The sequence below is a fragment of the Zootoca vivipara genome, chromosome 4, assembly GCF_965207765.1.
Source record: "Zootoca vivipara chromosome 4, rZooViv2.hap1.1, whole genome shotgun sequence".
NCBI lineage: Eukaryota > Metazoa > Chordata > Lepidosauria > Squamata > Lacertidae > Zootoca > Zootoca vivipara.
Genome location: NC_142587.1, coordinates 2,772,115 through 2,789,991, shown reverse-complemented (window position 1 = coordinate 2,789,991; position 17,877 = coordinate 2,772,115). Strand labels below are relative to the sequence as shown.

General features: G+C 42.3%; 1 long non-coding RNA gene across 1 annotated transcript; it reads right to left on the bottom strand.

Annotated features, from left to right (window-relative positions):
• Nucleotides 1-7,606: 7,606 nt before the first annotated feature.
• Nucleotides 7,607-16,993, bottom strand: LOC148685828 (uncharacterized). Its single transcript, XR_015949433.1, has 3 exons — nt 16,761-16,993; nt 10,453-11,121; nt 7,607-10,238 (listed from the first exon to the last, which is right to left on the bottom strand). It is a non-coding gene; the product is annotated as an uncharacterized LOC148685828 (long non-coding RNA).
• Nucleotides 16,994-17,877: the final 884 nt, after the last annotated feature.

Below are 17,877 nucleotides of genomic sequence, written 5' to 3'. Positions count from 1 at the left end.
CACATTCCCCTCTTCATCTTTAAGCTATTTCTTTCCAAAGGATTGTGATATCTCTCAAAATAAGTGCTTGATTCATCTTTTGGAAAGGCTGAGACTAAGAAAATGGAAAGGGGACCTGCAATCCTCACACCCTTCCCACATTGGGCAGTCAAGAGGAGTATTTCAAAAGTAGTCTGAATACAAATCGAGAGAGACACACGGAATAGTTTAAAAGTGTTGATATTTTATCTGAATGAGGGGAAGTCTTGTTTCAGCTGAAGAGAAAACAATCTTAGTAATATAGACACTTTGAATTTTTCAGTTTTAAAGTTTCTAGGACTGAGTGAAAATGACCTCTCAAGATTCCCAGCTTTCTACAACAAACATTGTAGTAGCTTTTGTGATCACACGTGCTACAAGTAAAATAGCAAATCTTTGGGCAGTCATAGTAAGCCTTATATGTGGGAAAAGCTGTTTGGGATTCTGTACTTTGTCAAAAACCATACAAGTGAATTATTCTTCTATTTTCTGAAGTGCAGTGTGTGTGTGTGTGTGTGTGTGAGAGAGAGAGAGAGAGAGAGTGAAAATGAGGCTTTAAATCTATGCATATTGTGTTTTGAGAATTTCCCATAGCACCCAGTCTCTGTCATCATACCATATAATGGAACCTTGTACCTGTGAAGAATTTCTTTTCACTCCCTGCCCTGGCTTTTGCTCCTGTTGCTTTGCCTCCCTGAGAGAATCTCTCCTCTCAACACACATCCCAAATGGACCACGAACCACCTTTAGTGGACAAAGATGCTCTTAGTGACTCCTAACGAAAATATTGGGGTATGTATCTTTCTGCGCCAAATATTCTCTGAGGAGAAGTGGACCTTCTCTATGAGTAGAGAAACTGGGATGGATATTCCAGCAATTGGAGTGGGTGGCAGCCATTCTAACTGACAGTAATCTAGGGTCAGATAAAGTTCACCACATTTCAAGGTTGCAAACTGGATGATTTCATAATACAGTTCATAAGGAAGGCACCAGCTGATTTTTACTATCCAGCCCTTGAGAGTTGTTACTTCCTGTTTTTTATATGTTTTAATAAAGATGGTTCATTAGTGGGTGACTGGAGTAAACATACACGGAGATGCTGCGTTTCTGTGAGAAGGAAGGGCAGCGTTACAGAGTGTTTACCATTTTTATGCCTCCGTGGCTCTCCATTACCTTGAGTTCATCACTCCCTTGACACCATCCCTTATTTTCTAAGTTAAACAAAAGGCACTTGCGGAAAGCGACAAAGTGTTCTTGTCTCCTGACCCCCACACTGACAGCTCAATATATTTTAGAGCAACTAAAGATATGGAAGAAGGATTATGAAACAAGCAGGAACTTCAGAAGACTATATTTTTGTAAATTTATTGTTCAACTGTGTCATGCAGAGTGTGGTAGTTTTTGGAGAGCAAAAACATACATCTGGAATATAAAACAACGTTAGTGGCTCATAGGAACGAAAAGATAAAAACATCTGTCACATACAACTCCACAGCAAATGTGAGATTATTAGTTTCATAGGGATTTATTAATTTGATATATTCCAACTACATGGGGGAAGAGTCCCTCACAGCAGAGGACTTGCAATCATTTTGTAGTGTGTTCTGGTATTCTTTTTCACCTGAACCTAAAATGTATCCACCTAACTAAGGGAAGGAAGAGAGGGTAAAAAATAATAATAAAATGCAAACATCCTCACAACTCATTTCACTCAAGAGGCAGCCAGCTTGCTGCCAGAACTGTTTGACCCTCTCTTCCAGTGAATGGCTGGAATCTCCCCCACCCCCCGCCCCCGGCCAAGTTACTAGTGGTGCTTAAAATTGCTTCTGGACTCCATGGTTCAAAATGCATTTCCAAAACTAAAGTGACCTTTATGAAAATGGCATTTGCACTTGCTGCATATGTTACATATGAAAACTTATCCAGTTAAGCAATCATGGAAGAGGATAGGAAGGCCTGTTGCCTGAAAAGGGGGATTCCAGATTTTTGGGTAGCAGAGGGGAAAGGAGGGGGAGAAGCTAGTCAGATCCACATAGCTGTGGTTGGTGTGTCCAGGGATGGAGTGTACCTGCTGTAATTTTTGACTTATTTTCCTTTTGAATGATGGAACCTTGTGCCATTTCACATACTGCCTCTGAATCTCCATTTACAAAAAAAGCTTTCGCATATGGGATAAATAAAGAGCTGCTCTTCAGGAGAGGTGTCCACACTTCCCTTGGAAGCACAGAATTGTGTTTTTTTTTGGATCCCAGCCTTAGAGGGTTAAGTTGCTCCAATGAAAGCTTTTCAGGAAACTGAATAGGGAGTCCAACAAATTCCCCCCAAGCCCTTTTTACAGTGGTTGTTTTCTGGCTCCCTTGAAGACAGGAGTGGGAATAGAGCTAGTTTTCAAACTTGAAACATGCTATCATATCCCAAATGGGCTCACTGAGAAAGAGGGGAGGATACTGAGCAGTTGGGTTCCATCAAAGGCCTCACTTTGCTCTGCCATAGTGTGGATGTCTTTAGAATAAGCATCCATATACCATATTTAGATTAGTCCACCAACCATGGGCATTTAAAAGAGAATACAGTGGAAACTCTACTTGTGACCATAATCCGTTCCGGAGGTCCATCCGGAGGTCAAAATGGTTGCTGGGAGAGGCGCCGTTGTGCGCAGGTGCGGGCGGAGATTGCCCGCTTCTGCACATGTACAAACAGTGACAAACCCGCCGGTTACTTCCAGGTTTGCTGAGGTCGTGACTTGGAACGACCGTAAGAAGAGGCGGTGGAAAGTAGATGTTTGACTGTACCTACACCCAGATAGGAAGCTTCAAGTAGGAATTGGGCCTTGGTTAGCAACCTCTGCATAGTTTTTTCTTCTCCTGCAACTGCTAGCCGGCAGTATGGCTGGTAGCTGATAGTAGTTGTTAAATGATTTAAAATGTCAGGATAAGGGTGGGGAGATAACCAGGAAAGCAGAAGGAGATGGAGAAATCTCTCTCTCTCTCTCTCTCTCTCTCTCTCTCTCTCTCTCTCTCTCTCTCTCTCTCTGTGTGTGTGTGTGTGTGTGTGTGTAGGTAGGTAGGTAGCAGAAAAGATAATATAAAGCCCTTTAGCTGACATGAGAAAGTTTAGATAGAAATTTGGATAAGGAAGGTAGCCTGGCTGTTTGCTGATACAACTACAGATCTCTTGGGCAGCAAAAGAAAATAGATAAGGCAACACACTTTCAGATCAGAGAGGTCTATCAAAAACCCTCTTTGGATCTCTGTCATGGGGTATCAAATTAACTTGGCTGTTGGTTTTGAAAACAACTATGTAAAATCAAGGGATAAGGTTGTTGATAGAGGTGTTGTTGGGCTGCTTAATTTTTAATTCACACCTTTCTAAACTAGTGTCGTCATTACAAATAATTCTGCATCTAATCCAAAGAGCTGAGCGTAATAAAATTTGATGTTAAGTACACAGTTTCTACTGAACATACTATCTTTAAATTTCAGAACTCGAGGCTTTGCAGTCGGGGGAGGAGAAATATATTGACAGGGGGTATGAAATGCTCAGCAGAGATCATGGAACTATTAAGAAGCATTCAGAGATGAACAAGGCGGTTTCACAAGGGGGTTTCACAGATATCTCTGTGCATATCTGACCCCACAAAATGCACTCCTTCCCCTGATTTCCAGGGGGCAAAGGGCCACAAAACTGTGTGGCATGAAGGGAAAAGGTAAATGAAAGCATCCAGTACACATCCCGTGATACGCTTAGATAAGCAGGGGACTCCACCTCTGAATATGAAGAGGTGTTTGAATGCACAGGTAACTGTAGCCAAATCTACACAATGGTATCAGAAATTTCATTACATGGCTGGGAGCGTACAGTGCAAAAAAGATGAGACTGAGAAGAGGAGTAGAATTAAATGTAAGGTGTGACGAATTGACACAGTTTTGAAATGTTTATTCCTACCTGGCTGGAAAAGAGTTAATCCACCTCCAGCCTGACTGACATAATATTCTGATGGGGGCGGGACTGTTCCCAGTTTAAAAGGAGGGAGTGTCGGTTTGGTCAGTTAGGGAGAGGGGGAGGGAGTGGTGTGATGTGTAGAAAGCTGAGAGGTCAGGAGAGTGGGAATGTAGATGTGGTTTAGGAGAGCTTGAGGTTAAATGTTTGACAGAGTTATTGTACAAATGAAACAAGCTGATAAACACATTATACGATAAAGACACTACTATGTTTTAAGATAATAAAATTTCATCTGTTTTTTGCCAAGAAGAATCGTCTTTATTGTTCCAGCGGGGTATCAGAACTCACAGCAGTGGTGGCTCAATAGAGGACAAAACTTACCTCAGGGATAGAGGCGGCAGTTTGTGTCTTAGAGTTACACTGAGGAGGCTTAGGAGGATAACCTGGGGTGCCACGAAGTTGCCAGAGTGGAAAGGGCAAACTTTTACAGTGGGGAATCAAACTGAGTGAGACCCTTTACTGTAGGCAAAAGGTTATTCTGTCAAACAGCCTAGAGTTTCTTAAGATACCAGGCCACGTAAGCTGGAAGACACTCTTTACTAAGGAACCCACAAGTAAAAAGGGGTTTATTTTAAGGCGGCAGGAGAAGAGGGAGGGTGGTTTCACACCTGGATTCCTGTGTCGCATTTTAGTAGTAGAGAGTGGGACATTTCGTCACATAAAGCTTTATTTATTTATTTATTTATTTAACCAAAACATTTTGTTTCCATTGAAATAAAGCGGGTGGTTTTTGCCCCAAAATTGTTCTCTGACAAAAATTCAGTGTAATGATCTTAGGCAAGCAAGCAAGCATCAATAAGAATTAACGACTCTCCAGCAGTTTTATGGTCCATTTATTTACAAAAACACATCCAGAGTGAAGTTTCTAGTCTGCTCTCATTGAAGAAGTTGGTCAGTCTGAATCTCTGCCCCTCTCACAGTAGAAAGGATGCCAGAGTCCCACCCCCTTGCCCTTCTGTTGCACTCTGACCTTTTCCAGTCACCGAGAACAGGGACTGAGAGGGTGGACTTCTCCCACCCCCCTTCCACCAGACGAACTTCCCATTCACTGTCTCTCTGCTGGTTGCCTAGCAAGCCTCTGACTGACTTCTAACTCTCCCCCTTCTTGGGAGTTATCTGTTTCTGTGACTGGCTCCCCCTCCCCAGCTCTGGCAGCAAGCTCTCTCTATGTGTGTTCATTTTCTGAGCCCGACTCTTCCCCTACGCTCGATTCAGTCATGTCCCTGACATTCAACATAAAACTAACTTTGGAGGTCTGGTGCAGAAACTGAATTTGCCTAAGAAACAAGTCTGTGAGCAGAAAAATCACAAGGGGGGCAGATTCATGAGTAAAGGAAGCAGGGGCATCAGCCATTAGCCTTCCATATTCACCCAATATCTTATGGTGTCTTCAATTAATACCCAGTGATATTTGATTTCATTATTTGATATTTGGCATTCAGTGGAATTCAGTATTTAACAGTATTGGTAGCTCAAACAAAATCACAGCTTGTCTTCCAAATTGCATATGATTTCTATGCAAGTTCTAGGATGCACACTCAGTAAACATGGGACACCTTTGGGTGTCCCCATCACTCATTGTGAACCAAAGACACCCCATCATTCCTCGGGCATGTGCATTGCCAAAGAAAAGCAGCAGCATTTGGCAAACTGTCTTCTAGAAAAGGAGCCCATTACCACTGACCTTCTCACTTAGGAACCCTACTAAGCTTCTAGAGAACTTTATCAACACTGATATACCAAATCTGAAAATGCCTGATGGAGCACATCCAGCAATATTTAGTATAGTGGTGCCTCAGAAGTCAAATGAAATCCATTCTGGAAGTCTGTTAGACTTCCAAAATGTTTGGAAACCAAGGCACACATCAGCCGTGTCAGACGTTCGGGTTCCAAAGAACGTTCACCGGAACACTCACTTCCAGGTTTGAGGTGTTCAGGAGCCAAAACGTTCGATTCACAAGACATTCAGGGTCCAAGGTATGGCTATATTTGATAGTTAACCATGGTACTTGGTAAGATATTAAAGCATTGCAAAATCAAAGGGATAAAGAGAGGTAAACTAACATGTATATTTTTAAAAACAGATTTTTAAATTCAAAGTTGAAATTAGAAAATTCATATGCTTGCTTTGTCCCACAGTAAGAGACAGAACAATTTGGCTTCCTCCACCAGACTCCCTAATAACAAATAAGCAGAGCATCACAGAGACAAAGCCTCTATAGATATCTGAGGTAGGAATACATTTGCCATGTCAAATAGCTTTCTGCTTGAAAGGGTTAGTCTGAGAAATATTAAATAGTAGAAAGGAAATTTAGATGTTGATGTCTTAGCGAATGCCAATTTTACTTTAAAATGAGCTGGATCTACATGGATTGTCCTTTACCATACAAAAGCTTTGTTTAAATATATCTCAGTTTTAGCATTAAATCTTTAAGAAGTTGTATTAAAAATTTACAGGGCTTTAGTGCAAAGCATTTGCATGTTTACATAGATCATTTTCTATTCCAGAGGCTGTTTTCAAGCTCTCTTTGCGGAGAAAGGGCATGGAATCCGGGCTTATTCTGAAGTGAGGGTCACCCATCATATCCGCCATGGAAGAACAATTATTGACATGGGTTAAAATCATTTATACCCACTCCCCATAAAATAAAGAGAACAGACATGGGATTTTGGTTTTAAATAAGCAATAATGTTACCGCATTTTTCCAGAGATCTGCAACATATTCTCACTTAAGAGGCCACGAAACTAGAGGCCAGGGAGCTTTTGTCCTCCCTCCTGAGTCTTTTCTGTACAATCATGTCTGGCTCAGAGCCAAGAGCTGGACTTCCTCCCTCTCCTGGCCTGCTTGTATCACTTGGACCTTGCATGGCTTTATGGGGGTACATTGGGCCCACGAAAGCCCTGCCTCCTTTCCTTCTCACCCTGTGGCTGGGGTGGGGTCGAGAAGGGTCACTTGGGGTGAATGAGAAATGTCTCTCTTTTCATCTGAGGAACATTGAAGGGTATGATGCCTGACATCATCTACTGTACCAGGGATAGTCCTCCAGGCCCCCTCTAAGCCCCGATGGACTGCACCCCTCACTCCCTTGCTTTGTTTCCTGCTGGTTGCTGTGTGTCCTTGAACTCTGACCATGGATGGGAGGATACAGAGCGAGGTGGAGAAAGTAGAAAGGCAGAAAGGTGAAATCCACACTCTTTGCTGTGCCCACTTTTGCCTCCAGCCTCACCCATCACCGACATGTAGTCTCTGGCAGGTGTCACAGATGGGAATCCAGTCCTTGGGGTGAGAAAGGCCCCCCCCCATCATATATTATGTCAGTGCCAGGAGAGGCAGGTGCAGTTTGACCCCAATGGCTGCACAAGCTCATCTCAGATGCCTGGTGGGCCTGGGTAGAGGAATTAAGACTCCCTCCTTCTAACCTCCTCCAGCCCATATAGTTGTAAAGCAGAAATGCTTCGTTTCCTCGCATACTGACATTTTGGAATTAAGCTTTTGTTTCCCTATCCAGGATCTGGGGGTCTTCAGCTGGATGAAAGTAAGTGAGGCAAAGCTGGATAGACAGGAGAGAGAGAGAGAGAAAACAAACAAACAAACAAACAAACAGAGAAATTGTTCTTTAAACATCTTTCATATTGATAAGGAGCTGACCAAGGAGACATAATTTGCCATCTTTTATATCAATTTCATTTCTTACATAGGTGAACCCACGTAAAATATATAGGACCACAGAGCCTAGAGCTTGCCGATCAGAAGGTCGGTGGTTCGAATCCCTGCAACGGGGTGAGCTCCCATTGCTCAGTCCCAGCTCCTGTCAACCTAGCAGTTCAAAAGCACGTCAAAGTGCAAGTAGATAAATAGGTACCACTAAGGTAAACAGCGTTTCCATGTGCTGCTCTGGTTCGCCAGAAGCAGCTTAGTCATGCTGGCCACATGACCTGGAAGCTGTACGCCGGTTCCCTCGGCCAATAATGCGAGATGAGCGCGCAACCCCAGAGTCGGTCATGACTTGACCTAATGGTCAGGGGTCCCTTTACCTTTACCTTTATACATGGGATAAAGCACAACTGAGACCCCAGCTTCTCCAGTACATTCCTTTGAAATATGCCAGCAATGTTTCTAATTTCATTTTTATTGTGCTCTCTAATTCTTCTTCTTCTTCTTCTTCTTCTTCTTCTTCTTCTTCTTCTTCTTCTTCTTCTTCTTCTTCTTCTTCTTCTTCTTCTTCTTCTTCTTCTTCTCTCGTAGCTGAGTAAGATTGTCTTCCATAAACACGGTTTTAACAATGGGTCCATAAGTGACTGTGGAGGCCAATTCTGGATCCACACGTCCTTCCACAGTGGAGACATTGGTTTCCAGGTGGGAATTGATCACGGTGTGGATTTGCCAAGCGTGCCTTCTTCACGTTTCCCCCTTGTGTTCTTCAAAGCCCATGACACATTTGGTAAAGGCTGTTCTCCAACTGGAGCGCTCGCAGGCCAGTGTTTCCCAGTTGTCAGTGTTTATACTACTTTTTTTTTTTTTAGATTTGCCTTGAGACCGTCTTTAAACCTCTTTTGTTGACCACCAGCATTACGCTTTCCATTTTTAAGTTCGGAATAGAGTAGTTGCTTTGGAAGACGATCATCAAGCACCTGCACAACATGACCAGTCCAACGAGGTTCATGTTGAAGAATCATTGCTTCGACACTGGTGATCTTTGCTTCTTCCAGTACACTGGCATTAGTTCACCTGTCTCCCCAAGTGATGTGTAAAAAATTTTGGAGACACCGTTGATGGAATCTTTCGAGGAGTTGGAGATGGCATTTATAAGTGGTCCATGTTTCACAAGCATATAGTAAGGTTGGTAGTACAATAGCTTTGTAAACAAGCAGTTTGGTTTCTCTGCGAATGTCCCGGTCCTCAAACATTCTGCACTTCAATCGGGAGAAAGCTGCACTCGCAGAGCTCAGGTGATGCTGGATTTCGGCATCAATGTTGGCTCTTGTGGAAAGATAACTGCCTAGGTAGGAGAAGTGATCAACATTTTCCAACGTTACACCACTGAGTTGGATTTGTGGCACTGCAGGGGGGTTATTTTGTACTTGTTGGTGCAGCACTTTGGTTTTTTGGATGTTGAGTGACCAAGCTTTTCATAAGCTTCTGCAAAGATATTTAGGATGGTTTGGAGGTTATCCTCTGGGTGTGCGCACACTACGTTGTCATCAACATACTGAAGCTCTATGACGGAAGTTACAGTAACCTTACTTTTTGCTTTCAGTCTGCTCAGATTGAAGAGCTTTCCATCTTTCGATATATGATTTCTACTCTGGTCTGAGAGCCATTGTTATCTGCTATTGTTGCTGTCATATTATCATGGAGGAGCCGAATGATGTTTACAAATTTATCTGGGCAGCCAATTTTCAGAAGGACATTTCACAAGGCATTACGATTTACACTGTCAAAAGCCTTAGTCAGATCAATAAACGCCATATACAGGGGTTGGTTTTGCTCTCTGCATTTTTCTTGAAGCTGTCAAGCGGTGAAAATCATGTCCACTGTCCCCCTAGAAGGCCAAAAACCATTTTGGGATTCAGGAAGGGTCACCTCGGATATTGTTACCAGACGGTTTGCTAAGATCCTTGCAAGAATTTTGCCGGCTGCAGCTAATAGAGAGATGCCTCGATAGTTTCCACAATCAGTTCTGTCACCTTTTTAAAAGAGATTGATAATTTTGGCATCCCTAAAGTCTGCTGGGATTTCTTCTCTTTCCCAGATTTTTTCGATGAGCTTGTGAAGTTGTTGTGTATGTTCAATTCTGCCCACTTTGAAGATTTCGGCAGGTATCCCATCAGGTCCACTGGCTTTGTTGTTTTTCATTTGGTTAATAGCTGTACACAACTCTCCCAGTTTTGGAGATACTGCAAGCTCATCTCTAACTTGTTTTTGCGGAATTTGTGAGAGGACTTTGTCAGCAGCTACCGAGGAGTTGCAGTTAAGGTAATGTTCTTTCCAGCGCAGTGCAATAGCTTCTTTATCTTTTAGAAGTGTGTTACCGTCTGCTGAGCGTAGTTGGTTTGGATAACTTAACTGTTCCTAAATATTGGCTGGTCTTTTCTAGGACTAGATTTGTTTTCCTTCTGATGTTCTTGATGCAGATACAGAGTTGGAGAAAACTTTCCTGCTGAATTGCAGTTGAACAGGCACATGGGAAGCTTTCTTAAAGAAATCAGTGGCAACCTGATTCAAAATAAAAAAATTCCTTCAGTAGCACCTTAAAGACCAACTGAGTTTATATTTTGGTATGAGCTTTCGTGTGCATGCACACTTCTTCAGATACACATGCACACGAAAGCTCATACCAAAATATAAACTCAGTTGGTCTTTAAGGTGCTACTGAAGGAATTTTTTTATTTTGCTTCGACTCAGACCAACACGGCTACCTACCTGTAACCTGATTCAAGCATGTCTGCAGAACCATGGGGTCTAGGAACTTGTCTTCTCTTTAAAAAGAAATGAATTTGAAAATGAGATTATCGAAAATCTTTTTTAACACCAGATACAGTATTGTGATACAGTTCAGTCCTTGAATTATAGAATATGAACTCTTTTGTTGATGTAATCGCAGTGATTAGTGAATAAAAAGAGGAACTCTCTCTGGACACATACTAATGCAAGATTATTTGTGAAATAGCAACTCTAATCCATGTTAGTGATTTTGATCACAGAACCAGAGGTTGTTAGCTGTTCTGCAATAATTAAATTGAAAATTGAAAATTTTGATCTTGCATACATGCTAGACATGTGTTGGGTTAAAAAAAAAAACCCCACAGCCTAGAAGAAATGTGGCTGGAGAAATTAAAGATGCTGAATTCCTTTCTGGGCTGATGCGGAAGCTTGTCCATTGCTGCTTTTCCAATCAATAATCTGCTCATTCATGTAGTAGGTAGGATTGCATCTGGTTGAATGAGTTATAGATGTAGACGTTTATTTATCTAGCTTTAAGTAAAGTGCTTGCAACCTTTAGCAGAGTAATTAGCGTGGGTGCAGTTTCTTCTCAAGTCTCTTTAAGCAGGGATCCATAAGCCCTTGAACACACAGTCTTTGGTTGCGTATGTTGACACTGAAACAAGTGAGGCAGAATTAAAGTCATGTCAAAACTGCAGCCCCCTCTGACCCCATTCTCTCCTCCCCGGTGATGATACTCGCAGGAGTGGGAGAGCGGAGTCTGCTCACCAGCCCCCCTCCCACATCCCCTGTTGCCCTAGGCCTCTGTCATGTCGGATCATGTGGGGAGCCCACCCACAGAGAGTGAGACCTTTGGCGCTAACATGTGGGTGGGCAAGGTTGGTTGCAGACCAAGACTAAAAATAAAATAAAATTGGTCTCTAGGGTGTTTGATGAGGTTTGTTTCCAGATGCCTATGCAAAGCATTAGATATCAAGTGCATCTTCTCAGTGACAATATTCCTGTGCAATAAAATGGAGGGGAAAGAGATTCACAAATGCCCTTTGTTAACATTGCAACTCTTTCATCGGACTCTCACAGGGCAATCCTATGAATGTCAACTCAGACACATGACACATTATTTTCAGTGGGCTTATTCCAAAGTCCTTATGCAGCCCATGTCACTTTTGTGTACCCTCAACATCTTGGTTGCCAACGCATTTGTGCTAGTTCCCCAGGCAGGGTAAATATAGAGGGGGGGGGGGACCTCCAATTGAATGGGGAAGTAGGCTATATGCAGAGATCCTGCTAATCCCTGGATACAGCAAGTGTTAACGTTTAATCAAGGCTTCTAATTCTTGAGGTGATAGGCTGGGTGATGAGCCAATAAGGGGAACAAAGGAAGGGGCTCTGTGTGAGATGGCCCATGGGTGGGATCCCCAACCTCAATGCTCCCTCAACTCACAGATAGTGAGAAGGACAGAAACCAGAGTTGAGAGCTGAGAGTTTGCAGTGATGTGACCTAGAAGCAAAGCAGCAAGTTGGGGAGGGGGAGAGCAATAATTCATTTCTGTTTGAATCCGGGCAGCAGACTCCGTGGGTCAAAGGATTTATGACCCACAAACAAACATACTACAGTGGTACCTCGACTTACAAATTTATGCACAACAGTTCTGAATGTGTTTAGTATTGGCTTTTGAGTTGAAGTCATTAATAAACTTTTCACTTTAAAAATCTATTTCTCTAACTTTGACATACTTCTGTGGCAGGTTCAGCACTTTCCAGCACAACACATATTTGCAGCATTGCTTAAGATAACACATGCATACATATTAGCATTCTTCCCAACATTGCACCCTTAGAGATCATAGGAATCAAATGAAACTTAAATGGGTCATTTATTTCTTAACTGTAAGACTAATTTGGGAAGAAGTGGCATCTGTAATAAGTAAAGATGCAATTAATGCATATGAGCAACCCATGACAAGAGATGCTGATTCACTTTGAGATATGAAATCTTGACTCTTGAGGGTGTTGAATATGTCTAGCCTAGTAAAAAGGAAACTGAGAAGATATGTGATAGCCATCTTCAAATATCTCAAGGAGTGTCACATGGACGATCTGAACTAATGGATTCAAACTACAAGAAAAGAGATTATGACTAAACATAGGAAGAACTATCTTAATGTTAGAGCTCTTTGACAGTGGAACGGACTCCCTTGGAAGATGGTGGAATCTCCTTCGTTGGAGGGTTTAAAGCAGAGGTTGGGTGGCCATCTGTCACAAATGCTTTGGTTGCAATTTCTGCATTGCAGGGGGTTGGACTAGATGACCCTTGGGGCCCTTCCAACTCTACAATTCTATGAATCTATGACTCAGTTTAACTTCAGTGGAGGTGAAGAAGGCATACTAGTGCTGGTCTGATTTAACTTTCAACTTCCCGGAAGATTTGAGGCTGCCTTCACTGAGTTGTACATATAAATATGAGCTTGTACAGGCAATGGTGTACTGTTTTTGCATGAGAAAAGCCCCCCCCCCCATCCTATTCTTGAAGGATGTTGGGATCCTTTAAATGTGAAAGGATTAAAGGCATACAAGAGAGTCCTGTAACAAAATGTTGCCGTTTGGCGTGTCCTTCTCTTAAGAGTGTCAGCCAACCACAAGCTCGTCCAGGACATTCAATTCTCTGCTTATTGTCTCTCCCTCCCACAGCTATCGCCCTTTAAGAGAGTAGTTGGCTACTCAGAGGTTACTTCCACTTCCCCACATCCATAAAGTCCCTTCCTCTCAATTTGAGGAAACTATTTATGAAAGTAATGTCTTCATTAAAAAAAAATGCTTCTTGCTAAAATTTGCTAGGAATGATTTCAATACTTCCAGTCCTCTTTATTTGTGTATAAATAAAATATCCCACTTTGTATGGTCTTGAATCCCCTTCTGGTGTTAATTTTAGGGAATGGGATTCTTTGCAGCATGTCTTCCTCCTGTACTGTTGGAAGACCTGACAATGCTTGAGGCACCTACTGGAGCAACATTGGTGTGAGAAGTTGTTCTGGGGCTTCCTCCAATGGTTGCTTCCATGCCCTGAAGGTTATGTCAGAAGCATCCCTTAAACTGCTGCTCTGGATCATAAGTTTATGCCAAGCAGGGAAGTAAAGAAAGAAATATGAAAAAGGATCGGTGTCAAAACATAGCTTTAGGTTTTAAGGGAGCAATGTTAGCAACAACATTATCCAGCAGCAAACATGCATGGCTTGGGGAAATTCCCCTTTAATATGTCTTATCTGATTGCTTTTACTACACTCATTTCCTTTAGTCTGTAATAACCAACTATGATAATTATGTTTTCAACAGGATTTTATGTTCCTGTAAGTGTTGTGATCTATCAATTTGGGTATTTATATTGTCAACTGCATGCCTTTCATGTTCATGTTTTTCCTTTTGCTACGCTTTTTGTTCTCGTTGTTTATGAAAGCTGGCATATACAATTAAGTGGTTGCCTATTTCCTCAAGGGAAATGGACCGTCAGATGCCAGAGACTGCTATACTTCAGAAAATATTTCTTTTTTCTCTTTTAAAAAATTAAATATAAAGGAGGAACATTACATAACACTAAACAATAAACACATATGCTTGCACCAACAGGCAGGGGGATTTCTAAGTTAAGTCTCCAGATCCTCTTGGTATGCTTGTTTTCTAATTGTACGAAGACAAGGAGCCACTTGCCACTTGACTTACTGAATATTCTACCCAACCAAAGTGTGATACAGCCTCGGGGGTTTAACTATTAGCACTGCCAGTTGCCTCTTGCAAACCACAGCTTCCTTTCACAGACTTTGGCAGGAGATACATTATTAGGAACTATACATCTCAAAAATAAAAGAGCACCTGTCTCACAAATAAGGAACATCTGTTTGTATTTAACAAGGTGATTCCCATCCAGCCAGCTTTCCTTTTTACACGCACGCACGCACACGCACGCACACACACACCATTTTAAGCATAAAAAATAATAATGCAAAACTTCCATAATTCTCTGAAACTTAGAAGACAGACTTCCAAATGGCTATTTACAATGGGCTATAGGAAATGTGATTGCAGGCATAGGCAAACTCCGGCCCTCCAGATGTCTGAGACTACAATTCCCATCACCCCTAGCTAACAGGAACCGTGGTCAGGGATGATGGGAATTGTAGTCCCAAACATCTAGAGGGCTGCAGTTTGCCTATGCCTGCTGCTATTCCTCCGGGAATATGCAGGTGACCTTGGAAGGGCCAGCACATGGAAGAATCCCAACCAAGCCTATGAGGAAGCGTGTAGTGGTGATAGGGGATTCCCTACTGAGGGCCTGATAAGACGTCTTGAGAGGTGTGCTGTCTCCCTGGGGCCAAGATCCAAGATGTAACAGAACGGCTGCAAGGAATCATAAAAACCCACTGACAAATACTTTTGGTCCATGTGGGAACCAATGACACTGCAAGCCATAGCCTTCAGAAGATCAAAAGTGATTATGAGGCTCTCAGCAGGAAGTTGAAGCAATTAAATGCACAAATTGTCATCTCATCTGTCCTCCCAGTTGAATGACGTGGCACAGGGAGAGAGGAAAAAATAGGGGAAGTGAACAACTGGCTTCGCAAATGGTGCAAACAGGAACGGTTTGGATTCTTAGAGTACGGTGTGCAGTTTCTTGAAGATGGACTTCTGGCAAGTGATGGGCTGCACCTCACAAGGGTTGGGAGGAATGTTTTTGCCATGAAACTCAAAAACCTCATCAGGAGGGCTTTAAACTAACTTATGTGGGGGGGGGGGAGACAGTGGTCCTGAAGGTAGGAGTCTATCAAGTGCTGAAGATGATCACCCAAATGTCAATGACCAAATGGAGCAACAGCACACAGACTTAGTGGTGGGAGGAAAAAACCTTAAATAATAGAAATGGGGGATTGATCAATGGTCTTCAGTGTCTGTATACTAATGCACAGAGCATGGGAAATAAACAAGATGAACTTGAGCTCTTGGTACAGCAAACTAAATACGGCATAATAGGCATCACAGAAGCCCCGCCCCCTCAGACCATATGCTCAGGGAGAGCACACAGTCAGAAACAAACACACATGCAAGCCTGGACAGTCACACAACTCCAAGAGGCAGAAGCCCTTGTGCTCCCTCCTCAGTCACTGGAATCCAGGGACTTCAGCCATTATCTAAATATAATCTTAGGCTGCCCTGTGGCTAAGGAACATATCACAGCTTGTATGCAGCCACCAAGTGCTCCATCATTTCATCCCATCTGGCAAAATTACTCTCTTTGACGATAAAGTGTAAAGAGCTTAAACTACTGCATTATAAAAATGTCAAATATTTAAATTAGAAATATTTAAATAAATTATTCAAGCCTCACTAATAAAACAAGATCCTTTATTTCCCTTGTGGGGACGTGTGTTTGTGAGAAGGACCGCTTTGTCTCCCATGTAAAGTAATATATTTAATGATACTAAATAAAACCATAGAATAGGTCTTAATAGCTAGTCAAGCTGAGTTTAGGGGTATTTTTGTAATTTAACATATTTTTCAACCCCTCAAAAAGTCTGTCCTAATCCTTTAATACATTTTAACATGCTAATTAAATCATATACATCAATTAGATTATTCAACAAGCAATTGGAAAATCATTAATTCCCATTTTGTTGTTTTATGGCACTCTGAAGCATGACTTGTTAGTTCAAACTGAGGAGATCAAGTTTTGAGATGTCTGTTTCTCTTGAATAGCATCCCCCCTAAATATTCTATTTATGTATCTTCTAACAAATTAAAAAGAATCCAACCACCACTGATCCCATGGCATGCTTCTGCATTACAGTTTCTTCTGTGGTTATTAATTTCTGGCCAGAATCTTATAGAGTTTTTATTTTGATGTTGTTGCTGAAGGCTGCAAATCCACTATGCAGTTTGCGGGGGGGGGGGATGCTTGTTTTGATGAGGAATAATGCCTGGAGGCTATCATTGCCACCTCCAGACTGACAATTGATCAAGCAACATTTTGTATACTTAACTTAAAAACACACATTTCCCAAGCACTGAAAAGTTTATCTCTGTGCCCAAACCAAGCAACTTTATATTTTCAATATTTTCAATATTTCCTAATCCCTAAAGCATATCCTAAATGTTCAAAACAGTCCCAATCAGACAAAGTATAGACCACACAGGGAGAGTTTACAAAAACAGATTTTGCACAAAAATCACCCCCTAAAGTCAGGCAGATGACCTCCCTGAAGACATTGAGGACATTCACTTGCCCTTTGAAAACTGCTAAGGCACACCAAGCCCCTGGCACGCCCTTTCAGGGCAGATGAATGACTGGGGAAATGAGGAAAAGCTGTCTATAATAATAACCACAAGGACTGACATTTGCATCTCCAGATAGGTTTCTCATTGGCTTCAGCAACTGCAGAGAGAAAGGGTTCAGAAGTGTATCTGGAGGACTGCTCATTCCTAGAGATCTGATCAAACCCATAGATCTTATTCAAAGGCTCTTGCTTGGGTTCCCTCCGATACAAGGGTGATCCAAAACAGCGATGGAGCCACCTCTCTTTTGGAGTACTAGACTCGGGAAGGCAAACTGCCTGTTGTAGTATGTTTGTTTGTGGGTCATAAATCCTTTGACCCATGGAGTCTGCTGCCCGGCACTGTAATTAGCTTGATTTACGATCTGGTCTGACATTTATGGTCGCCCCACATGCTTCCTCAGAGGCTCAGTCACACTTCTCTCTTGTCGGACGTTGCAGAGTTCAAAATGCAGCAAGGAATGGCAGCTGTCTGTGTCTTAGTGGTGTCTCAAAATAAACAGCTCGACACCAGTGCTTCTTAATCTAACAGAAGTCTTTATTTCGTTAGTATAAATGAACAGAAAAACCTACGGAAGCAAGCTGCATGGCTGCAGTCTCTCTCTCTCTCTCTCTCTCTCTCTCTCTCTCTCTCTCTCTCTCTCTCTCTCTCTCTCATCACCCATCACTGGTCCCATCACCTCCTGGCAAATAGAAGGGGAAGAAATGGAGGCAGTGAGCGATTTTACTTTCTTGGGTTCCATGATCACTGCAGATGGTGACAGCAGTCACGAAATTAAAAGACGCCTGCTTCTTGGGAGAAAAGCAATGACAAACCTAGACAGCATCTTAAAAAGCAGAGACATCACCTTGCCTACAAAGGTCCGTATAGTTAAAGCTATGGTTTTCCCAGTAGTGATGTATGGAAGTGAGAGCTGGACCATAAAGAAGGCTGATCGCCGAAGAATTGATGCTTTTGAATTATGGTGCTGGAGGAGACTCTTGAGAGTCCCATGGACTGCAAGAAGATCAAACCTATCCATTCTGAAGGAAATCAGCCCTGAGTGCTCATTGGAAGGACAGATCGTGAAGCTGAGGCTCCAATACTTTGG